Here is a 26,134-nt window from a genome sequence, read left to right as displayed (position 1 = left end):
ATTCCACGGCTCTAGATGAGTACTCCATCCAACCAGGTGGTCCTGCCATAGTCTATTAAACATAGCATGCTCTTCTCACCTTCTTTTCTCTGCTCATTTACCCTCTCCCCAACTAAAGTGGAGTATCTTTCCCTTTGGAGCAGGCAGTTAACATGCCTAAGGAATGACAAATACAGGAATGGAAGCCACAGTTCTCCCCTCCTGTGCCCATGGCAAACTTAATTAATCACAGCTCTCTCTTTCAGACCTTAGTCTCTATTTCAGAATCTTCCCCACACAGTGCTTTTAGGAAGGTACTTCCACAAACCTACTGGAGCTAACACACAAAATAAAACAAACAATAATGGGCTTCCCAGTTATAGAGATTATTTTATCTTTTTATTTTCTGCATGAATTTAGACTTTTAACCTCTATGAACTTCAAATTCTTAAACCTCTGACATGAGAATATGCTCATCTCAGTAGTTTGTTGCTCAGGTCAAATGAGTCCACTAAGGAAACACAGAGTAGATGACTATCTCTTCTCTTCTTGTTCTCGTCCTTTCTAAATATTATGCATCCTTCTCCAAGCAAGCCCCTCTCACTCTTCCAACCATTTGCGTTTTTATCCTAGACACTCAACCTAGTTGTGTTGTCCAACTGTGTTGACTTTACTCTTATTAGGCCCCTAGCCTCACAAGTCCTTGATTTCTCATCTCCAATGACATGTACCTCCACAAACCTGTCAGTTCCTAAAGTAGCCCTCATACTCCAACATGGTTCACACCTGTTCTAAAAGTCTGTTCTAATCACAGACATCTGTTCTGCTTCTAAGCTTTGACTTTCCAAGTCTGTTTCCCACTCTCATGATCATGAATCCCTCCAATCCTCCTGATTTTTTTAGTCCATCAGCCTCCTCCTGTCTGCCTTTGCCTTCTTGCCAAGCCTGGGCCCCCTGGATGGTCATTCAGTGAAGCACTAACCACAACCTTAAAAGCTTCCACTCCTGCATCTTCTGCCATTCCTTCCATGCCAAGCCCTACCCAGAGGGCAAGGGCCCTCTTTGCTTCCCAGTCCTGTGCTGCTGAACATTGAACTCAGTGATTTGACACCTGAAGATTCTACATTTTCCATAGAAGCATGTACAACCACTCCCCACTTACTAGCTCTGTCGTTAAGCACTAGTTTCAGAGTGTTATAAAAAGACACATGGGAGCTATTTTAAAACACAAACTCCTAGGGCCCACTCCAATTATTCTGATTGAGTCAGTCTAGTATAAAACCCAGGAATCTGTATTCTAGCAACCTACTAAAGCAGGAGTGGGCAAACTATTGTCTATAAGCCAAATCTGACTCACTGCCTGTTTTTTACCACCCTTGAGCTTATAATGGTTTATTTTTAAATGGTTGGAAAAAATGTTAAAGAATTTAATAATATGAGAATATTCAAATTTCAGTGTCCAGTGTCAGTAAAGGTTTTTTTTTTTAAAGGACTTTTTCAGAGCAGTTCCAGGTTCATAGCAAAACTGAGAAGAAGGTACAAAAATTCCCATATATTCCTTGCCCACTCATATGCATAGCTTCCCCCATTTTCAACATACCCATCCCAGAATACATTTGTTACAACTGATGAATCTATACTGACATGTCATTATCACCCAAAGTCCATACTTTACATCAGGATTCACTCTTGATTTTGGACATTATATGGGTTTGGACAAATATATAACATGTATCCATCATTTAATGTCATACAGAATATTTTCATTGCCTAACATTAATAAAGTTTTATTGGAACACAGCCATACTCATTTGTTTACATATTACTATGGTTGCTTCCATGACACAACAGCTAATCCAAGTAGTTGCAACAGAAACCACATGGCCCACAAAGCTTAAAATATTTACAATCTGGCACTTTATAGAAAAAGTTTGTTGATCCCTGACTTAAAAGATCCTGTTGCAGTATCAGAGACCTCAGCTTGAGGTATCCTTAATAAGGTTCACTGAAATTCCATGCTGCCTAAACTTTACTTCTTTTCTTCATGTCTTAATGACACTTTAATTCTGTACAGTTAGTGTTTCAAGTCTTCTTCACTTTCCTCAATCCCTTCTCTACCTGGACCTCCTCACTCTCAGCAGATACCTCACTTCCCACCTTGTTAAGAACACAGAGCCTATTTATAAGTTACTTATCTCACTTCCTTTACTCCTATATGAAACCAAAACTAGTCAAAAAACAACCCTATAAAGCCTAGTGGTATCTTCAGTGTCTGGTGGACCTATGTTCAAATCCCAGCTCTGCAAGTTTCTGACTTGTGATCGTAGGCAAGGCCTCAACCTCTAGGTCTTCTTCTTCTCCTATATAAATCTGGCTGACAAAACTAGCTCAGAAGACCACTAGCAAGATGAAGTAAAACAATACAGACTTGGCATAGAAGAGGCACTCAATAAATGCTTTCTTCATTCATCCGACACCAAAACACTAATAGGTCATATTTATTGAAAGTGTACTGTGTGTCAGATACCTTATATTCATTGCCTCATTATATTTTGACAGAAATATCCAGATAGAAGCTAAAACTATACTGTCTAACCAAACACGTTTCATCAATTATCTACCTTTCTCTTTCTGTTCTCACATCTGATGACTTTATTCCTGTCTGCATATAGTCATACACAGAAACATACTCCATTCTTCTCTCAACTCTGCCACAATCTCATATTAAGGTATTCTCTCATCCTTTCCTGAGACAATAGAAAAGAAATCACATTCACGCCTTAACTGCCTGCAACTTGGTTTCTTTTGTTTGGTTCAATCTATCAAAACAGCTATTCTCATTTGGGAACAAATGGTTCCCAAGATTACCAATAATTATTACCTGCCAAAAATAGATGGCATTGTCTTAGTACTTATTCTGCTTTATAGCAAATAATGTTCTAACCACCAAAGATTAAACAACCACAAAACAGAACTCTCCTTGGCTGCCATAAGAGTTCATTCTGGTGGTCTTCTTCGCTTTTCTGAGCACTCCGTTTCAGTCACCTTCACTGGCCTCTACCCTCTTCCCCATCCCTTTCTCTTCTTGTTCTCTTTATTCTTCTCTTCCCTCTACAGTTTACTTTTTAGGAACTTGGCTTCAACTACCAGTACCATGCAAACCTAAATTAGCTGTGTCTAGCCTTAACATTCTTTAAAAATTTTCTTTAAATTTTTGTACCCTTTTTCTAAACCATGAATGAAATGTCTACCCATATTTCAAACTCAATCAAGGGCAAAACTAAAGCTCCCTTAAAATTAAGTCTTTCTCCTAAATTCTCTATTTTGCCAAATGATGCCATCATTCCATGAGACTTAAACTCATAGAATCATCTTTTCTTACTCTCCAATATCTTGGCCCCAGCAACTGCCTCAAGTTTATCTCTTAAAATGTTTCTCCTGTCTCCCTGTACTCAAGTCCTCACTTCCCAATCCATCTTTGATCCATACAGTTCTAATTCTTCCCCCACTGCTTCAGTGAAATTGGTCCTGCTAACATCCTTTATGTTGCAAAACCTAAAAGACTCATTTCAGGTCTCCTTTAATGCTATTCCTTTGGTAATATTTTAAACTATCATTTTCTCTTTCTTAAAAGTTTAATCCCTTGATGTCTAGTTTCCTTCATACACATCCCACCTATGTTATCTCTTATCATTGGTATTTCCCTCTATTATGCAACTTATTTACATCACACACTTGGCTAGGAGCTCCTTGAGATTAGAGGCCCTATGTCTGCTAATACATAATAAGCACAAATAAATATTATATTAAGGGGTGAATTAATTCTCTTTCTGCTAATTCTATTCCTACTGTTACTCCTCTGATTAAGCCTCTGATTCCCTCACTTGGTCTATTATAAAAGTTTCCTCATCAGCTTCTTCCTTTCAGTCTGCTCCAAACATTTCCAAGTATGCTTGTCAAGTACATATTCCTAATGTAGATCTCTGGATCTTGTTCTTATCTTATTCAAAAACCATCCAATTACTCACAAAATTATACCAAACCTATGAACTTGGAATTCAAAGCCAAAATAAAGTCCAATATTCTCTGCATGGTCTTCTAAGACTATTGTATAATAATAACCTAATACCCAACACGGCCTTTCAAGTTCCTTGCACTTTGGTTCCCAAACTCCTTCTGTTGCAATTTTTTTATCCTTTAAGGTCTACTTTCACCATAATACCTGATTCTTCATAATTCCTGATCCTATATGGCTGAATAACTTTTGATCTTCAATATTCTAATCCACATAGTATTGTACATACTACTTTGATAAGCCATAGGATTTCTAGCCTATTGTTATTATTAGTGATTGTCCTTTTGAGTGCCCTACTTTGCAAACTCCCTGAGAGCAAGAGCTATGCATTCTTCATCTCATATTCCACTTCATAATGCATTTTCAGTAAATATCCAATGAATTAATACTTAACTGTGTCATATGTATTGAATACTTTGCATTCAATTATTTCCCATCTAAAAAATACTGTCCTTTAATTCTCAAGTTCGTCTACATCTTCAACCCTACCTAGCCTGTCCTTCCCTTTCCCAGTGAAAACTGCCTGAAAGGACTGTCACAAATGCATCCTCTTCTCTCATACCTCCCAATCTCTTTTTAGCCCATGACATTCTAGCTTCCTGTCATCCCTCCACACAAAATGGTCTTGCAAAATCAATCACAGTCTCTTTGTGGTGAAATACAGTGTTCACTTCTCAATCTTTAACTTACTTCGCATTACTGTTGAAAGATGATCCCAAGTTCCTGTCTCCAGCCCAGAACTCACCTGAGTTCCATATTTACCTATCCAGTTCTGTACCAGACATCTTCAGTGAGTGTCAAACCCAGTAGAGTGCTCAATAAATATTTGTTGAATAAAACATACCTCCCACCTTGCTTTTCTTGGTTTGGATCACTGTTTCTTAACCTATTTTATCCTATGCTCTCTGTTTAATAAATATGTAAAATCTTATGCTCCCCCAGTATAATATACATTCTGACAAAGCTGCCCACCTTTCACCCAGAGGCTTTTTGGAGGCTGAAAATGACCAACCCTCTGCATGTCTCCATCAGACATCAGACCAAGATGGTTCTGTAGAGCATTAGTTTCTGATGTTTAAATTATTAAAACAGTAGTATTTGCTTAACTTTCCAAATATGAAATTATAATATTAAGTATGTTCAATAGGCTTTTTTAAATAACATATAGCAACCTGGAGATCCTGACAAGCCCCTTGGGGAGTCACCCTTCTTACACTGCTCATCCTCTAAGCTGAAAACCCCAGAGCTAGAAGCTCTCTTAGGCAGAGTACAGCTCTAAAATTGTGTGACTTTAGGTTATAAAGTATTTAAATGGTTTTGACCCCTAAGCATAGGGGCACTAAAGAAATAAACACTTTGAGCAAATTATAGAAAAGCATCAAAACATAAGTAAATTATTTTATTTATTTATTTTTTATTTATTTATGATAGTCACACAGAGAGAGAGAGAGAGAGAGAGAGAGAGAGGCAGAGATATAGGCAGAGGAAGAAGCAGGCTCCATGTACCGGGAGCCCGACGTGGGATTCGATCCTGGGTCTCCAGGGTCGCACCCTGGGCCAAAGGCAGGCGCCAAACCGCTGTGCCACCCAGGGATCCCCTACGTAAATTATTTTAAAACTTTGTTTATACCTGGCATTTTCCCTTCCTCCCCTTCAACTTCTCTCCTCTAACCTACCATCACACTTATTTTTTTTCTTTTTAAGATTTATTTATTCAATTTAGAGAGAGAGAAAGAGCGTGAGTGAGCACAGGTGGGAGGGGCAAGAGGAGAAAGAATCCCAAACACATTCTATGCTGAGTGTGAGGCCAATGAGGAACTAGGTCTCACAACCCTGAGATCACAACCTGAGCCAAAACCAAGAGTCTGTTGCTTAACCAACTATGCCACCCAGGTGCCCTCCTGCCTTCACACTTCTAACCCCCATCCCTTCCATTTGTTTTTCTCATTTTTACTGTATTGATTATACAGTATGCTATCCCTATAAGCAGCTGACATTTTTTTTTCTGGAAGCCAGAAAAGTAACTTGTCCATTTTGGGATTTTTCTGAGGAAATACAAGTGACTCTCTCCTTGGCCATGCCCAGTAGTCAAAAAAAGAAAAAAAAAATTTCCAAGTTGTTCTGGGGAAGTCATCCAAGCTAGGTTGAAAACAGAGGTCTACTATGTGCTTAAAGGGACTTACTTCCATATCTGGCTTCCCCAGCAGAAGCTGAAGGGGAAGCTTATAACTCTCCTGTGCTCACATCTTCATTTTACTGCATCCTGACAGATCCTATTTTTGAATTGTTAGGATGCTATAAACTACTCTGCTAGATGAAGTACTTTTTTGCTATTCCTTCAGTATAAAAAAACTTGAAAGCCATTATGGGATATTTTCTTCCTAGCACATTTTTGTTACTATAACCTTATCTTTTTACCCCCAATGATCTAGCACATATTTATGAGAGTTTGCCCTTCCAACAAAATAAATTATGCATTATTAAATCTGCCCTTATAACTGTCTCAGGGAAAGAAAAAATTATCATCTTTCATATTAATTTCAGAGCACTTCATAGGAGTCGGTGAATATTAAAAGGCACTTATTTTTAGCCTTCAATTCACTCTTGAAGGACATACTCATTAGAGCTATGACAATACACACAATTTTGAATGGCTGGCAAATTGGGCACCCTTTCCTAAAAGAGATACATTGGCTGGCAATCAAGTTCAAGGCTCCAAGAATTTTGTAACATCAACTGTTTAAGCCAAAACTCAGAAGCAAAGACCTGAATAACTTAGATAAAAACCTACACAGAAAATATACCAGTGTGTAGGTAAATGACCCACTAAAAACTTTCCAAACATGGGGTTCAAAAGTTTTGTAAAATTTTTCTCAATTTTCACTCCATGCCCCAAACTTCAAACATATTATATATGTTGAACCATTATAGTTGATTCATGTACTTCTCTCTTCAAATTTTCTAAAAGGAGTATACAGAAGCTGAACTGATAAAAGCTGTACTACCTAATCATGATTCAATTGTATCACCACAAGTCTAAACTTTTGTGATGTTAAAGCTGAGGACTTGTTTTCCATTTTTCAGTGTTTGTGGCCTTGTTCTAGACATCAGCACTCTATTATCTTTTAAGTAAACTTGACACTTTTGTTTAATATGTAAATTAAGAATATAAGTTCCTATTCCATGTACAAAGGAATTTATGGGACACAACGGAAAAAAAAGGAGACTCAAATCATTTTTAGCATTATATTACTAGGTAAATTGTTTCTCTCTCCTTTATTGCTTTTCTCATTCTTAACTTCAGCTTTCCCTCCATCCTATTTTAAACCCCACACAAAGGAGCATGTTATAAGTTTGACTATGGCACCCTGGACTAATCAGCAGGGGTAACTATAACCAAAAGCACAATGAAATATCTTTCCCTAACAGAAAATGTGTAGTGGGATTTTCTCAATTGCTACAGAATCCTTGGTACTATTATCAGGAAAGCCTTGGAGGATGTGTTAAGCATAGTATTAGGCTTAGTTTTAGGAGGTGGGGCAAAACCATATTGCTCCTGCAGAATAGAGGTATAAGTATTTGAAGATAGATAAAGGGGCAGGGTGATCCAGAAATAGAAGAAAACATGTAGAAAAGCTGGATGGAGCATGAGGGAAGAAGGGTCAAAGAGAGAAATCTCCAGTGTTGGCAAACTAAGAAGGTACTTTACAAAAGAGAATGTTCAACTGGGATGTTCAAGTGGTTTAATGTGGGATATGCAAAGTAAACTCCCCACCCACCCCACCTCATCTCTCCTTCAGTAAAAAATACTGTTAAATTTTACTGAATAAAATCTATTGCTCACCTACTCTTTTGAAAGTGTACTCTGTTAGAGAACCTCAATGAGAGCAGAGGTCTGTGGCTGTGGATTGGCCTTGGACAAAAACAGAAATACCTACATGCTTCCTGTGTAATTAGAGGCAAGTTACTGAATATCTCTGATTCTGCATTTTCACCACTATAAAATGAAGGTAATGATAACAGACTTTGGGGTAGTTGTGAGGATTAGGGCTAATATGTATAAAATACTCACTATATGGAAGTTACCCTTTTGATTATGATTTGTTTTTGCCATTTTTGTTGTAGCTGCTAAAAACTATGGCCAAGTCTATGACTCAAAAAACAAACAAAACCACACCACCAAACAAAAACAAAAAACCTTTGAAATGTATGGCCTTCATATGTGTGTTACTTTTTTTCCTGAGTCTTAAATTAATTAATATTTTCTCTATTCCTAATAGTTTAGTTATTATTTATAACTATTGTATTGCATTACAACCTACATCAAAGTTCTTGTAAAAAGTGGTATATGTGTAGTGATAGCATTTTTCTGCCTCTTATGTTCCCACTTTCCCCATAGTGAATTTTGGGGCATGATATGGGAGTCTGTGAATTTTCTTCCACTTCAGATGCTGCTGCCACGCTTACAGTTTCATGAAATTGTCTGACCAGCAATTGGAATGACCTCGGCATTGATCAAAACCTGCCCTGTACTCTCTTGCCTTATCACCTTTGTCATAAAAAAGGTGACTCCAATCTGGGATTAGCAGCAGCACATGTTTGTGGAAACCTGGTCTTATCTTCTTTGTCATTATGTCATCACCATCTTAGCTGACCAGACCCAATCATCATGTTCATGGCAAAATGTCTGTTCATCGATAGGAGGCAAGAAAAAACAAACAAGGGACAGATAACATTCCCTTTTGACACCTGAGAGAAGCGAGGCCCAAAAATGTCAGTGATCATCCCAGAGCCTTCATCAACACAAAACTGGAATTAAAACCAGGCCAACCACTTTCCTGCATCCTGAACACTAAAGAATGTGACCTCTTAACACACACTGATTAGTCAAGCAATCCATATAGCTTGTCAGTACATCAAAGCATGGACAGATTTACTTGATACTGCTCAAGATTATAAAAGAACAATTTGCAGATAATAGCTTCTACTGGTAGAGCTTATGCAGGAGGCAGGACTCCTATCCTACCCTGGAAGGAGTGTGGCTGCACAAGTCTCTCCACCTTTGGGTTCTATTGCTTACCCATTAAATCACTGAAACTTCAATATCACTAGTGTACTAAAAAGGTAGCATTTAGTTCCTGACACAAACTCCAAGGAACTTTTAATTTTATGGAATGAAAAACAAGACTTTAAAATCATTATCAGTTACTTCAGACTCTTAACAAGTGTGTCCTTTTTTTCCTTCCCTCTGATAATTTCTGAAGACACCACAAAGATCTGGATTTCTAAACTTTCTCGGAGTGTGTGTTTGTTCGTTTTTGTTTTGGCTTAGCAAAGGGTAAAATGTGCAATATTATCAATTGCTATATTTAGGAATACAAGGCCTACAAACAAAAGATTTGGGAAGGTTCCCCTTGCCCCAGTGGTTAGGTAGAAAATATCTAGCTCTCCAGTACCCCCAAATGCAGGTGCTTACAGAATAATGCTTATACCCATGTTGAGGGAAAAAGGAAACATTCATTGCACCACCAGCAAAAGCTTTGAAACAATTAATCTTGGACAGACTGAGCAAGAAGGAACCTTAGCTGATTTTCAGGCCTCATTATCTATCCCTTACCACGTCTTTATACACAGTCTTTACAACTATATCAAGATAAAATACCTCTAGCTTTTACCAAAAGTACTTAAAGATAAAACAAAGATAAATTCGGCAAAATGCTTATAAGACACGAAACTAGTAAGCAAAAGACAAAATATTACTGCCCAGGTAATCCAGCTAATTATGGATTAGCAAAACCAACAATGACACCCCTAAACAATAAACTTTTCTTTTAAGAGCTAAAAAAAGGCAACAATTTTAATTTAACAGTAAGTTTCATTTATATAAAAGGGAATGAAATCAATATTATGAGAAAAATCTGCATATGGTATAATTAATTACATCTTTCAAACAAAAGATCTTTATATTGTGCCTCTCTATCAATCTAAGATTGAAGGCAATAATTACAATGGCACCATACGGATTATCTAGAACATCATGTCCATGCAGACAACACAACAATCCAACTTATTTTCAGAGGAAGAAATCACACTTAGATCCATCAAGAAGAGCACCAATTAGTTTTACTTTTCTCCCTCCCACTCACTCCTCAGGTTTTAATCATCTGTTGTATAGCAATTGTTGTAAATTATGGGTAACAACAACCTTGGAACTTCAATACCAATATAAACCAATACCCCACTGCCACCTTTTTGGCAGTTTGCCATGTGTGCTATTTTAAAGTTAGGCATTAGGAGGCAGCAAATGGCTCAAAACCACAGGCAAAGATAAATATTGTAGGAAGTTGGAAAAGAGACCTAAAGCTGCAAAGGCAGAGAAAACAGATCTCATCTTAAACACAGACTTCCAGGAATTTAGATTCGTTATGAGGAACAGTAAAAAGGGAAAAGGGTTTGGCCCTTGTAGAGAACTTTATAAAACTATCTGGATCCCATTCCCCATTTCAGCATCTCTAAAAAATGCTGATGATCACCTTAAGGGTTAAACAACAGGTCTTGGTTTCATTTAATCTTGTTTTGTTTCTTGGCTCCAGAAATAAAGGTCTCATGGTTGCCTAGGTGGAATTCTCAGGTCACACTTGCTTTGGCAATGCCCACGCAAACGCATATGCTGTTCAAGCCATCACAGAGACATTAGAACTGATTCCGCCCCATATCGCTTCATTCTAAGGCGTTTACATATTGAAAGCATGCACCATAATTACTTAGAAATGTCAATGATGCATCTACATTAAAAAAAAATACTTGTGACATGTACTCTAATTCAAAGAATTATGTCTTCAGAAAACACATGTCTGTCTTATTTTAGGAAGCTGAAAACAGACTTTTCACTTTCCTAAAGGGAGAAAATATCTTTAAATGAAGCATTGTTATTTTAGTTATAATGCTTGACTGAATTATAAGACATGCTTAAACCACCCTAAAAATTGGTTTGTAATATCAAAACAACTCTTGCCTCTCTCTGAATATTTATTTTGAATAAATAAAACTCATTTAATTTATAGAAGAATTTTATTCCAAGCACAAATAGAAAAGTCCTTAGAAAATACTACTGCTAGGAATCAAAACTATAAATGTGTGAGGAAGATTGTGTGGTGCATGAAACAAGAAACTGAACATCTCCAAAGATAGTTCCCTGCAATTTCTGCATTGTTTCTTAAACTGTTGTGCTAAGAATGCATACATTATGTGCCTCACAATACTTAGCTATCAGAATATAGAGAATAGAGCAGTAATGAAAAACACATTCAGTATTACAATAATAATATTGTAATAAACAGTCAAATCAAACCAAAAACAATTCCTTTTTTTCCCCAAAAGTAATTCCTATCAAAAAATGCAAATGCTCCACAAAACCTATTTTCCTTCTAGGCATGCATGATGATTCCCAACTCCTCCAATAACCAAATTTCAGCTTTATTACAACTGACTATGACAAGTAATTGAAGAAAATATCACACATTACTTACTGTTTCTGAGATTTCTATGCCATCCTTCTGAATTCAAAGGGCTGAAGAAGAATCACTGCCACGAGGAAATCTAACAGGCAAAAAAGAGGGAAAATAGCAAGCATTAGTTGTCTGAAATATTAACATCTTCAGGTTTTCTTGAAGTACTTCCCACAAGATCCCAAAGCAAAGAAGAAAAAGGAAAAGTTGGAGGAAAAACATCACACACACATCCCAAGCCGACTTTCTCCATAAACCCATGCAGCTCCAAACTTTAAAGTAAAGGTTCAAATTGTTGAGCATCCTGATGGAGCAAATATCCGACTTCGGTATCACTGGTTACGTACACAATTTCAGTAAGACGAATGCATCTCCAAAATTACAGTTACTTTAATGTATTATCCAGATTTTCCCCTGTTTCTCTCCCTTTCTCCCTTTTCCATTCACATTTTTCTTCCGACAAAATGCACATAGGTCTGTTCTTCCTTGTACCCCGAGTCAGGCCTGGCTTTGAAATGCATTTCAATCTCTCAACACAGACTGCTTTCATTGCATTTAGAGTCCCACTAAGGCCCAGCTTTAAAAGCTACTGATTCTTTTTTTCTTTAGCCTTCCTCACAAAGGAAGGGTATTTTGTAAATTACCAGCTCGTTCAGATCAACAAAAGGTACTTTCATAGAAAGCCCCATTTGATTTTGCTCAAATTTGATTACAAGGATGGAGAAAAGGAAAGGAAGTCAAAAAGAAAAACCCCAGATGGCTTTTTCATTCATCTCAGTGAATGAGCTTTATCTGTGCCTTTTGAAACTGTAGCAGTGGAAAAGCATTTCTGTTGGCTTAAAAAACTTGACAAAAATTATTGGTTTGCCATTTCTCATGTAACAGCCATTGGGAACTGGATGAAAAGACTTTTTCATGGGATCGCCTGCTTGGATCAAAATAATGGAGATTAGGTATTTCATTATAAATTACAGTGGGAGATAGAGCAGGCTGTCATATTAATAGCAACCTGCTCATGGCCTTCAATGGTAGCTATTCTCCTAGACAAAGGACCAAGGGGGTTGTCTATTGAACTTGTACTTTAGGCCTGATCAATTTTCTATCATCAAGGCAAAAGGTGAGATGACTAACAAAGGAATTCACACATGAGTGACCTCATAAGCCTACAGATAAAACAGCTTAAAGAAGCAAAATACATCCTGAAATTATGGATGATAAACTATATAAAGAAGGAGAAGACAGAGTCTGAGAGCGGGAAAGGAAAGAGCAATGGTCTATAATTCTCCTCTCTCTTCTTGGCCAAATGGACACATTAAAAGCTACTTGTTTTCAGCTGCAGATAATTGCAGCGTTTGGGTTGCAGTGGTCGGCTCTAAATCCTTCAGCCCACTTTTTTTCCTCAGCACAGCTCCAGTCATTTCACTCGCTCTTAACAACAGCATTGTATTCAAGACAAAGCTTCTACCAAGAGTCACACTTAAAAATAAAAACTAAAAAGAATCACAAGCAACCCAGGCTTCCAGATATTATACAGTAGACTGTGCGTTTGTTATTTGCTTCAGGCTTCCAGCCTCTCGCCTGCTTCTCATGCACTTACTTGGAATCTAAGGCTTTTCAAAGCCTAAGCTGCACCTGAGCTAAAAGACACAGAATCTTAACGAAGCAGAATAAAACGTGCTATTCCATGAAGATTCTTTCAGAAGAGAGTGAAGATAAAATACTAATCCAAAGAACTAGAGCAGGACAGGTGATTAATTTTCATCCAATCACGAGCATTAATTTAGATTCCAAATTGAAGTTATCCAAATCACTGTAGGAATTGCTAAAATTGTCTTCCCTGTTATAGTTCCATGGAATTTTCTTCAACCTTTCTAAAGAAAAAATAATAATTAGGATTTCTGCCCTGTAGCCTTAGTGTTCCTTGAATTCAGGATGGTACTAGAGAATTTCTGTTCCAGAGATAAAACCCAGGTTATCAAAGGTTACTATTACCTAGAGATGCAGATACAGTGTAAGACTATGCACACTACATAAAGCTAATGCAGAGTAAAAATACATGTGAGTGGGGTGTCTGGGTGGCTCAGTCAGTTAAGCACCTTCCTTTGGCTCAGGTCATGATCTGAGGTCCTGGGACAGAGCCCCACGTCCAGCTCCCTGCTCAGCGGAGAGTCCACTTTGCCCTCACCCTCTGCCCCTTCCCCTAGTTTGTGCTCTCTCTCAAATAAATACATGAAATCTTAAAAAAAAAAAAAAATGTGAGCAGGATATATTTTTACTGTGCTGCGGTTTTTTAAGCCAAAGACTAGTCAAGATTATTAATGTAAAAGGACTTCCAACTGCCTAAAAGCTTGAGGAAATACCATAAATATCACCCATGACAGCAGTTGTCAAAATAAGGCTATATCTGAAAGGGCACTCTCGACAGGTGTAATGACTCCCAAATCTTGGGCACAAGCAGTCTTAGTACACACTCACACATATAGTAGTGGTGACATAAGGAAAGTCATTTCTATATAATTCAATAAAACATGATATAGTATAATCTGAGATGTATATACAAGTGACTCAACATTTGTGTTAAATTGTACTTTTTTTTTTAGAAGAACCCTGGATCCCTCAACTATTTTAACTATTCAGAGATATCCCCAAATTCAAATTGAACAACATTGGTTGAAGCCAGTGTGCAGGAAAGCTCTCCCCACTATTGATGTAAATGTGGATGGGTATAAATTTTCCAGAGGGTAACTGGCCGGCATTCTTCAAAAGCTTGAAAGCCTTCATAACTCTTGACCTAGTTATTCTACCTCTAGGAATCTTCCCAGTAGAAACCATCAAAAATGCAGATAAAGATTCTTTTGTTCACAAAGATACTTATAACAGTGATTCGGACAATAATAGGATAGTGGTTAGGATTATAAATCTAAGCCAGACTAGCTGAGTTCAAATTACAACTTGACCAACTTCCAATTACAACCTGTAACTTTGGTAATTAACCTCTCTATGTCACAGTTTTCTTACCTGTAAAATGGGGATCTTTAAAGTATGTTATGAGAATTAAATGACTTAATATATGTAAAGTGCTTAAAAAGTGACTAACACATAGTAAGTACTGAATAAGTATTAGATATTATTACTACTTTAAATATTCCAAATCGAGAAAATTAACTCAGTTGTGATAAATAGATACAATAGAATGCAATATGCCCATTCGAAATCATGTTTCTTAATGACATGGAAAAATATTCATATTTATTTAAAAATTCAATATTCAAAAATATCTATATTATGTGATCTCAAATACCTAGATATATATATTTATGTGCATTAAGTGGCAATAGTATTTATTCCTGAATAATGTAATTTCAAATGGTATTTATTTATTTTTATAGTTTTTCAATTTTTAAATTTTGAATGAAAATTTTTAAATTTTTTAAAACTCCCCCTTTTTAAGTAAGATTTTATTTATTTATTTGAGAGAGAGAGTATGAGCAGGGGGAGGAGCAGAGGGAGAGGCAGGCTACCCACTGAACAGGGAGCCCCATGTGGGCTTGATCCCAGGACCCGGAGATTATGACCAAAGCCAAAAGCAGATGCTTAACCAACTGAGCCACCCAGACACCCCCTAAAACCTCTTATTTTTATAAGAGTTAGTTTATGAAGAAGTAGAACTATGAGAAGCCTCAAAGAGTATGCAGTGCTTATCTAATGGAGGTAGACCAGGCTATGGAGAAAGTCAGAATCTATGCCAAAGTTCACCTTAGTGCTTAACCCTAAGACCTGGAGACAAGATGTGCTTCAACAACTGGGAACTAAGCTGTTCTGAACTCTAAAATGCAAAAAAGTAAAATCCAAGGACAATAGATCCACAAAATTCCCATGCAAAGAAGCTGTTAATATGCAGGTTACCAAAGGCATCTGACAACAGAAGACTCCAGCAAAATGACTCTGGGATGAACTTGGGGAGATATACACATGCCAACATATATAGGATATCTGTAACACAAATAGCTTTGATTCAGTTAGGGGCAAAGGACAAAGCCCAGTAATCATAAGAAGTTTCAACAACAGGGATGGAATAGTGACCTAATCAATTTTAGTGGTAGCTAAATATAGAAACTGTAGGGTACAACCAAGGAAAGGACTCTGTATGGGAATGTCTAGAAAAGGAAATAAAGGCCAAGAGGTAGGCAGCTGTTGCTTTCCCTTCTACCCATGTGGAGCTAGAAACTGAAGACAGAAAGGGAGGTATATGGAAGAGCAGAACTACCCCCCCAAGTGCTGCTGGGCCCTTAGTCAAGCCTGACCTAGGGGGTGGGGGAAGGATGGGGGTAGGGGGAAGGACAGGGAAATGGGGAGCCTAGAAAAACTAGCTATGCTAGTCTTTAGTAACTAATAGTGACTAGAAAGTTACCAAATCTCCCAAAATATTATTAAAAATTAGGAATGTGACAGAGCATAGCTGTAGGTGAAGAAAGCAAAACTGAATTACCCAGTATATGACTTACATGTGCATTATGCCTTTGTTGCAAGAAAAAGTGTCAGAGCTAAGTGCTAGACTTTCCAAAAAACTTCAGTTAATAAGAAGCAACATTTAAGAATATGAAAATCCCGGGATCCCTGGGTGGCGCAGCGGTTTAGCGCCTGCCTTTGGCCCAGGGCGCGATCCTGGAGACCCGGGATCGAATCCCACATCGGTCTCCCAGTGCATGGAGCCTGCTTCTCCCTCTGCCTATGTCTCTGCCTCTCTGTGTGTGTGTGTGTGACTATCATAAATAAAAAAAAAGAAAGGAAAGAAAATCCCATATGATCCAACAATTCCACTTCTGGATAAATAACCAAAGGAATTGAAAGCAGGTAGTCAAACAGTGTTTGTACATTCATGTTTATAGCAGCATTATTCACAATAGCCAAAAGGTAGAAGTAACTCAAGTGTCCATAGACAAATGAATGGATAAACAAAATGTGGTAGATTCAATGGAATATTATTCAGTCTTAAAAAGGAAATTCCAATACATGCTACAACATGGGTGGATACTGAAAATATTATGCTAAGTGAAATAAGCCAGATACAAAAAGACAAATATTATATGATTCCACTTATATGAGGTACTTAGAGTAGTCAAATTCAAAGACAGAGAGTTAAAAAAAAAACCACAGAAAACACAAAAAACAAAAAACATAGACAGAGAGTAGAATGGTGGTTGCCAGAGGCTAGGAGACAGGGAGAATTTGGAGTTATTGCTCAAAGGGTAAAGGGTACAGAGTTTCAGTTTTACAAGATAAAAAGAGTTTTGGAGATGGATGGTGGTGATAGTTACACACAAAGTGAATGTACTTAAGGCCACTAAAGTGTATACTTTAAAATGATTAAAATTGTGAATTTTATGTTATGTATATTTTACCACAATTTTTTAAAAAAGAATATGAAAATAATGCTTCCTGGACTCCAACTCTTTTATCTTATTATCATCTAATGGCAAGGAGAGGACAGAAAAGGAAAGGAAGAGGAAGGGAGCAGAGGGTAAGAGAGAAAGTGGGGGCTACTATGTGCAGTCAGTTGTGCAACTTGTATAGTTCACCTGGAGACCTTTGAGGCAAAATGGGGGTAAAGTCTAGCCAGGAGTTATACTGACCAAGTGGTATGTCCTGGGGCTGGACTTCAATAGCTAGGAGGAAGGGTGCTATTTTGTAACTCATTAATCCAGAAGGAACATCTTTTATTAATCTGCAGAATGGCACTGTATGTGTCAACAGGCCTTGGAAGGGAGCCAGACTGGTATGTGACAGATTAAGAATGATCATTAAAACTGAGTGGCAGAGTTGGTTATGTGCTCTTTATCTATGAATTGGCCACCAATAACCTGGGATAACCTTCTGCCTGAAAGTTTCATCCATATCTTGTTCACAAGCTCTTCCCTGTCATCAATACAACCAGCATTATCTCATGCACCAAAGCATATGATATGAGTAAAATAATATGTAATATATAATTTGGCTTCTCTAAAGGAGACATGATAAATCAACTCCAGGTCTAAAACACATGCTCTTTGGGGCACCTGGTGGCTCAGTGGTTGAATGTCTGCCTTTGGCTCAGGTCATGATACTGGGGTCCTGGGATCCAGTCCCACATCAGGCTCCCTACAGGGAGCCTACTTCTCCCTCTGTGTATGTCTCTGACTCTCTCTCTGTGTCTCTCATGAATAAATAAAATCTAGAAGGAAGGAAGGAAGGAAGGAAGGAAGGAAGGAAGGAAGGAAGGAAGGAAGGAAAGAAAGAAAAGAAAGAAAAAGAAAGAAAGAAAGAAAGAAAAAGAAAGAAAGAAAAGAGAAGAGAAAAGAAAAGAAAAGAGAAAAGAAGAAAAGAAAAGAAAAGAAAAGAAAAGAAAAGAAAAGAAAAGAAAAGAAAAGAAAAGAAAAGAAAGAAAAGAGAGGAAGGGGCAGAGGGAGAGAGTATCTGCTGAGTGCAGAGCCTGATGTGGGTCTCCATCTCACGACCCTGAGATCACAACCTGAGACAAATTCAAGAGCCTGACACTCAACCAACTGAGCCACCCAGATGCCCCCTTTTTCTAGACTGGTAAAAAGCAACCCTTAGTTTCTCAAGCAACAAATGCCCATCCTTGTTGGTCCTTCTGTTACCAAAACCTTTGAATTACATCTTACAAATTTCTCTATGGTCTCTCCCCCTCTTTTCAAGTTCTATTCTCCTATTGCTCTAATTAGGATCTGAAGCAGCACTGACTTAAGCAACTATAGTAACCTCCAAACCGAGCTCCCTCTCTAATCCTCAAAATTCATCCTCCATCTGGCCATTACAGTGATGTTTTTAAAGGAAAAATCTCCCTATGTCACTGCTCTGATGAAACCTTTCAATGTAACTCCCTGCTACAGAGCCTTATGCTAACCAAAATGCATCACCTGGAACCTTGTCAGAAATGCAGAAACTGGGACCCTACTCCAAATCTAATGAATTAGATCTGCATCTTAACAAGCTCTCCAGGTAATTCATATGTCCAAGTTTGAGAAGCACTAGTCTAAAGAACAAATTACTATTATAGCTTCACCCATAGGCCCTTCACAATCTTCACAAACTGGTGCTCATCTGTCTTCCCATTTTCAACGTGAGCCCCCTCGACTCCACACCACCTTCCCTGCCTCAGGACCTCTGTAGAAGCCATTCTTTGCCCAGAATATTCTTTCCTATTTTATCTGGCAATATCTGACTCATTTCTTTAGAGTTGGCCTAAATGTCACATCTTTTTACTCTCTGTCAAGACCAGAAGTTTTATTTCCAGAGAATAAAAAAAGAATAGGCTATGTTAGAATAAGGTATCTATATTAGACATAAGTATTTTTCATGAATTTTTTTTCAGTTTTATGTGTATAGGTGCATAATGGTCATGATCTACAATGCATTTCTTACTACAAATAAAAAGCAAAAAAATGCCTTCTCTAAGTTCAGAGGTTTTGTCAGAAGAGCCTCAGAGTTTTGCCATTTGTGCATTCCTCTTTATAAAACTGATTGGATTTTATAAAAGTAAATTTTTGCATGTCTGCTTCCCCATCAGACCATGATTTCCTTCAGGGTGGGAGTTATAACTTTTCCATCTTTGAAAATCCAAATCCTAATGCAATCAATGTTTATTGAATGAATAAATAAATAATAGCATTAATGAAACAAGTCCACTATCGTTCAAGAAAAGATCCATAGTTTCTAATGTTGATGCAGGGAGTAACAGAGGAACAAGAGTCACACCTTTGAGAAGTGGACCAGACCAGCGTCCAAGAAAAAGCTGTTTAGGCTTCCCCTAAACTGACTTTCAATTTTGAATCCCTACTTTGTCCCTTAGGACTGTCACCTTGAACGACTTACCTAACTTCAGAGTCTCAACCTTCTCCTCTGAAAAATGGGTATATTATAATATTTTATTTTTCAAGTGGTAAGATAGGTGAGATAGTGTTGCATGAAGTGCTTAACACATTCTCTATAAAAATACGATAATATTTATCCCAGATCTGTGACATTGTAGGCATTCCCAATCAATTCAGTAATGACTGTGGATTTATTGGGCAATTTATTGGGATTTTTAATATGACAGAATAACCTACTGAAAAATAATTAGTAAAATAATCTTTTTACATAATAACTAATTATATGAATATAGTTTATACAAGTTTATATAAATACTTATGTAAAGAATTAATAAAACAATTTCTCATTTTAACTTGAGAGAAAAATGGGACTCCCCACTCCCCATAGAAGAGTATCTTACTTTATTTCCTTTTTCTATAGCACATGTTACTTTTAACTATTATATAATCACTACTTGTATATTCACATATCACTTTTAACTATTATTTAATCCTTAACTGTAGTTTACTATTTAGCATCTGCTTCCTCAACCAGAATCATAGGCTGCATGAAGGAAGAAACACTGTCTGCTTTGGTTACCAAGCACCTACAATAGTACCTGACAGAGAGTAGGAACAGTAAGCACTAAATAATTATTTGCTGAATAAATGGATTATCAACTAAGCTTTTATGTCGTTCAAATATGGACTTGCCTGGTCTGAGGGGGAGTTAGGAGTCTTCTCTTGTGAAAAACCAAAGAGACAGGTGGGACTGGCTACCCCCAAGCCAACCCTAATAGGCCTTTGTTTTAAAAATCCTAAGCCTGGGATCCCTGGGTGGCTCAGTGGTTTAGCGCCTGCCTTTGGCCCAGGGCGTGATCCTGGAGACCCGGGATCGAATCCCACGTCAGGCTCCTGGTGCATGGAGCCTGCTTCTCCCTCTGCCTATGTCTCTGCCTCTCTCTCTCTCTCTCTCTCTCTCTCTCTCTATCATAAAAATAAAAATAAAAAAAATCCTAAGCCTATAGATTTCGTGCTAGAGTGTTACAGAAGAGAAAACACAAAAGCTGTGGAAGTCCATGGTTGAGGAGGAAAAAGTGGCCTCATGTCCAGCAAGGTCAGATTCCCCAAATTGAGAGTAGAGACAGAGCTCTGAATTCTAAGAATGGCAGTCATGAATCTCTTGCCTCTGAGCTGGTGGAACTCTGGGAGCTGATAGCCCCAGAACTGACTAAAGGCAGTGCTGTCTGTCCAACAGAGGACACCTAGAAATGCACAACTGCTTCTCCTGAGCTTACCAGCATGAGGAAAAAAGGCTTTCCTTTCAGAAAAGGAAAATTTTGCTCCACACTTAATTTAATGCCACATGGGGAAGACAGACAACATGGAATGTCTTAAGAATAGAGGCCCAGGGATGCCTGGGTGGCTCAGTCAGTTAAGTCCCTGCCTTCAGCTCAGGTTATGTTTTCAGGGTCCTGGGATGGGGCCCCACATCTCAGGCTTCCTGCTAGGCTTCTCCCTCTCCCTCTGCCCCTACCCCCTATTTATGTGCATGCTCTCTTTCTCTCAAATAAATAAATAATATCTTTAAAAAAAAGAAAAAGAAAAGAGACCCAAACTATTTCAACTAGGAACCAGTGAAGGAAGTAGAGATATTTAACCTGGTCTATAAAGACCGACATAGACATAGACTGTGAGGCAGGTATAGAGATAAATGTAGAGCTATATGCTGACCTAGATGTGGGTGAAGATGCAAATGCACACATCCTCTCATGGAGAAAGGCAATAGATTTGGCCGAGGTACCTTCTTAAGTCAAACTGAAATTACTGAATAAGAGCTGCAGAGAAAAATTCTGTATTAGTATTTTTAAAAGTTTCTAATAGTAACATGGTCCAGAAATGGAATGAGGTCAGTTAGGGCTTAATCCCTAACACTTACAGGGTTCAGATAGAAACTAGGTTGAAGGTTATAAAAAGAACACGAGCATGGTTTCAGCTTATCTAGATATCTGTCAAGAAATGCAAAGGAGCCTACTTGTAAGAAAAGTTAGCCTGCCACAGTTTCATGGATGGATATTAAATAAGAAATGCCTTTTTAAGCTCTTTTATCTCATGGCAAGGGTCTCACTGATGAGAGATGCCTGAGTGGCTCAGTGGTTGAGCGTCTGTCTTTGGCTCAGGGTGTGATCCCAGGGTGGTGTGATCAAGTTCCTCATCAGGCTCCCCACAGGGAGCCTGCTTCTCCCTCTGCCTGTGTCTCTGCCTCTCTCTCTGTGTCTCTCATGAATAGATAAATAAAATATTTTTTAAAAAAGAGGGTCTCACTGATGTCTTCTTTTCTCATGACCAGTGAGTATCCTTATAATCATTGCTTTAAATTCTCTATCAGACATGTTGCTTTTATCTATTTCGCTTAGATCTCTGCCTGTATGGAAGTGTTGAATCACTATATTGTATACCTGAAACAATATCACACTGTATGTTAATTAACTAACTGGAATTTAAATAAAAACTAAAAAAATGCCTAATAAGATGAAGATTCCTTAAAAAAATTAAAAATAGAAGTACCATATGATCCAGTAATTCCACTAAGTATTTACCCAAAGAAAATAAAAACACTAATTTGAAAATATATATGTACCCTTATGTTTACTGTAGCATTATTTACAATAGCCAAGATACAGAAGTAACTTAAGTGTCCAACCGATAGATGAATGGATAAATATGTGAAATGGACTATTACTCCAGTATAAAAAGAAATGAGCTCTCACCATTTGCAACAACATAGATAGACCTAGAGAACATTATGCTTAGTGAAATAAGTCAGAGAAAGAAAATACCATACTATTTCACTTATATGTGCAATCTTAAAAGCAAAACAAATGAACAAACAAACCAAAACAGAAGCAAGACTCCTAAGTACATTGAACAGACTGGTGATTGCCTGTGGGGAAGAGAAGTGGTGGGTGAAATAGGTGAAGGGGATTAAGAGGTACAAACTTATCATGGGGATGAAAAATACAGCATAGGAAATATAGTCAGTAAGATTATAATAACAGTGTATGGTGACAGATTATTAACTATACTTACCTTGGTGAACATAGTATAATGTGTAGAACTGTCAAATCACTATGCTGTGAAACTAATATAACATCATATGTCAACTAACTAATATAACATCATATGTCAACTATAACTTCAATAAAATTTTAACGTGAAACTAATATAACATCATATGTCAACTATACTTCAATAAAATTTTTTTAAATAAAAGAGAGAAATGCCTACTAATGGTAATAACACAGAAAAATAAGCAAGCTCACAGATGCTCTGAAGTTCTGCTCAACTTCAGTTCTTAAGCAAACCTATTTAATGTTGTATACCATGAACACTTTTAAATATTGACTAAGATGTTAGACAAATATAAAGCTCCATTACTGGTACTCCATTAATATCAAATTGGGGTAATTTCAATATTTGTATTATATATTTTTTAAAATATGCTGTCGAGGAAATAACATAAAATTGAAATAGATGTGTTCACTCTATCAGAGAATAAAAATTTCAACAATTAAAGAAACACTAAATTATAAATACTTGCTATGGTAATTAAAATCATATTATCAACCATTAAAGTAGGTCCTGTAGGATTTCTACTTGGTAGTGTTTTCTAAGTCTAGTTTGGGATGCTTTATGAATTTCAAAGTAATAAAACTGATTTCCTTGAAAATGTTACATAACTCAAACCATTTAAGTTAATTTTGCAATCAGTCTGATTTAGCAAACTGTCCCAACCAAAATTTAAAGCATTTCTATTTACATTAATGGCTATTACTGATACCAATCAAGACAGAGTTACTTAAGCAATGAAACAACTTTGGTATTAGAGCAGAATCAAATTGATTTGGAAACAGAGATAGCTATATAATATTATAGATGCATATACTAATCCTACCCCACACATATCCTAGGTAAAATTGTTTGCTAACAAGAATCATGACTGATGTCATGAGTTATACATTTCCTTTATTGTTATTTTAAAATATTGCCATAATTTCTGATCCCTCCCTTTCCCTCAGACCCTAGATCCAATCAATCAACAAGACTTTTTTAGTTTTAACTTCCAAATACAGAGCTACTCTGTCTCTCATAGGCTGCTGGGGAGCTAGTCCATATATCATTATCCATGGCTGAACTGATGGACTTTTCTCATTCTCCTCCTCCCTTTACTAATAATGTCCACCTCCTCCTCGCTCTTCTTACTGCCACAGAGTAATCCTTTCAAGACTCTATTGCTTAAAACCCTCAAAGGCCTCCATTGCCTTTAGAATGAAATCTAAACTTGTTTCCAAGACTTGTCATTGCCTACATGATTTAGCACCTGCCCATCCCTACAAAACCACCTCTCAAAGCTCTTTCTTTGCCCACTTGCCTCTTGACCCCTGGTAATTTTTGTCTTCTTATAACATATAAAGTTATGATACAGCATCTGCCTAGAATGTTCTTCCTCCACCTCGTTCTTATTCTACCAATCTCTTCTTGATGTCCACTCCTCAGAAAGCCTTTTCTGGCTATCCCAGCACCCAACTTGCCCCATGTAACCTTGATGCTCTCCATTTCCAATTCAGAATCTTGTTTGTGGCCTTCATAGGGCCTGTCTCAACTTACTATTTACCATAGCTTATTTTTCTTTATTCTATCTTCACTGGGTTATAAACTCCATGGGAAGGAACCATGTCTGTATCATTCACTGCTGTGCCCTAAAGCTCAACACAGGGCTAAGCATTCAGTAGTTCAGTACATATACACTGAATGAATGAACGAGTGAGTCAATAACACTGTAGTCATTCCTCAATTTCAAAAGTGATTGAAAACTTTGTATATATGTATATATATATGAAAATCTTGTCTGAACCTCTATACTACAAAACAAAACTGAGAAATTAAAATATTATTTAAGTAATGAGAGTTACTGCATTTGGCAGACAGTGTGGCTCATAAAAATGAGATACACTTCGGGATGCCCGGGTGGCTCAGTGGTTGGGCATCTGCCTTTGGCTCAGGGTGTGATCCTGGAATCCTGGAATGGAGTCCCACATCAGGCTCCCCACAGGGAGCCTGCTTATCCCTCTGCCTGTGTCTCTGCCTCTCTCTCTCTCTCTCTGTCTCTCATGAATAAATAAATAAAATCTTTTTTAAAAATGAGACACACTTCAAACTAAAAGCCTTTTATTAATTCTTCCTGGTCAAGTATAAATAGAAAACACATGTCCTGCCAAGAGCTTGCCACCTACAACAATAAAACCAGGTTAAAAAGATGGCAACCTAGGAGACGGAAAGTGCCCCTGATGTGCTATACAGGTAAGATGGCACAGTCTTCACACTAAATGCTGACGATGATCTCAGTGATGACAATCATGATAACAGCAGCATTGTCAAGCATGTGCTATGTGTCAGACACTGTTCCAAGTAATAAGAATATAGTAATTCCTTTAATCCTTATAACAATCTTACTGTTTTCTCCACTTTTTTTTTTTTTTAAAAAAAGCATTTTATTTATTTATTCATGAGAGAAAGGGAGAGAGAGAGAGAGAGAGGGAGAGACATAGACAGAGGGAGAAGCAGGCTCCATGCAGGGAACCTGATGTGGGACTCGATCCTAGGACTCCAGGATCACGCCCTGAGCCAAAAGCAGACGCTCAACAGCTAAGCCACCCAGGCGTCCCTGTTTTCTCCACTTTACAGATGAGAAGATCCAAGGTGTAAACAATTAGAGTAAGCATTTGAATTTAGAAAAGGTCACATAATTAAGAAAAGAGCTGATATTTAATCCTAGGTACTTTGATCCTAGATGCTCATATTAATTTCTGTTAAAGGAAAACCAAAATATTCTCTTTAATATATACCACTGGACCAACCACTCATAATCACATAATCACAACTTAACACTGTCCTGACTTACCTGAAATGCTGAGTCTGACCTGAAACAAAACTTAAGCTTTTTTTTATGTCCTTATAGAATGACCTTACAGTTTCCTAGATAATCAGCTATAAACACTTGTATTATGCAATGAAAAGGAATGAGTTTCTAGTAACCAATCACGAGAGAAAACAATGTACTTACACATTCCTGCTTCATAAATTGAGCAGTAACTACTGAAAGCCTTGCTCCAACCACTTTCTGTTTGAAGTCTCTCTGTTCGCAGTTAGCTTCTCACTCTATAAAATATTCATATCAACTAAAGCTCTCTGAATTTTCTTTTGACATTTCTAAGTATATAAAAATATTTTAAGACATCTCAAGAAGAAGGTGTACCTTATATGGTAATAAGCATAAAATGATGGAACAAGACCTGTCAGGACTTTGAAACCACGGGGGATGCTCACATTTCTTATCAGGGAAATCCATATTGGTTTGAACCCAATAATAAGGTTATTTTTTTTACGAAAAGAACAAGAATACTACTTTCCTGATTATCTCAGAAGGACAGACAACACAGAAAAAAAATAAAACATCAGATGGCCATAACAAAGAGCACCTGGATAAGATCAAGGGAAAGAAAGAAAGAAGATGAGAAAGAAGGAAAAGCATGTACTACCATGTGAGTCAACAAATAAAGCAGGCAGCCAACATTCTGCAAAACATTTTTAGAGAAAATGAAAGCCACCTTGGTAATACTACTGATAAAGATTTTGAATTCAAAGGAATTTGAGATAAATAG

The 26,134-nt window shown here is 37.4% G+C and overlaps 1 protein-coding gene across 37 annotated transcripts in view; it reads right to left on the bottom strand.

Annotated features, from left to right (window-relative positions):
- LOC144302453 (uncharacterized) overlaps positions 1 to 26,134 on the bottom strand; it is a 696,165-nt gene that overhangs the window by 494,251 nt on the left and 175,780 nt on the right. For all 37 annotated transcript variants that reach the window (XR_013369309.1, XR_013369306.1, XR_013369299.1 and 34 more), the window contains one exon: positions 11,584 to 11,653. The gene's annotated coding sequence lies outside the window, so the exon portion shown is untranslated. The remainder of the gene's footprint in view (positions 1 to 11,583; positions 11,654 to 26,134) is intronic.

This window comes from Canis aureus, chromosome 31, assembly GCF_053574225.1.
Source record: "Canis aureus isolate CA01 chromosome 31, VMU_Caureus_v.1.0, whole genome shotgun sequence".
Lineage (NCBI taxonomy): Eukaryota > Metazoa > Chordata > Mammalia > Carnivora > Canidae > Canis > Canis aureus.
The sequence above is the reverse complement of the archived record's forward strand: the minus strand, read 5'-3'. Positions and strand labels throughout refer to the sequence as shown.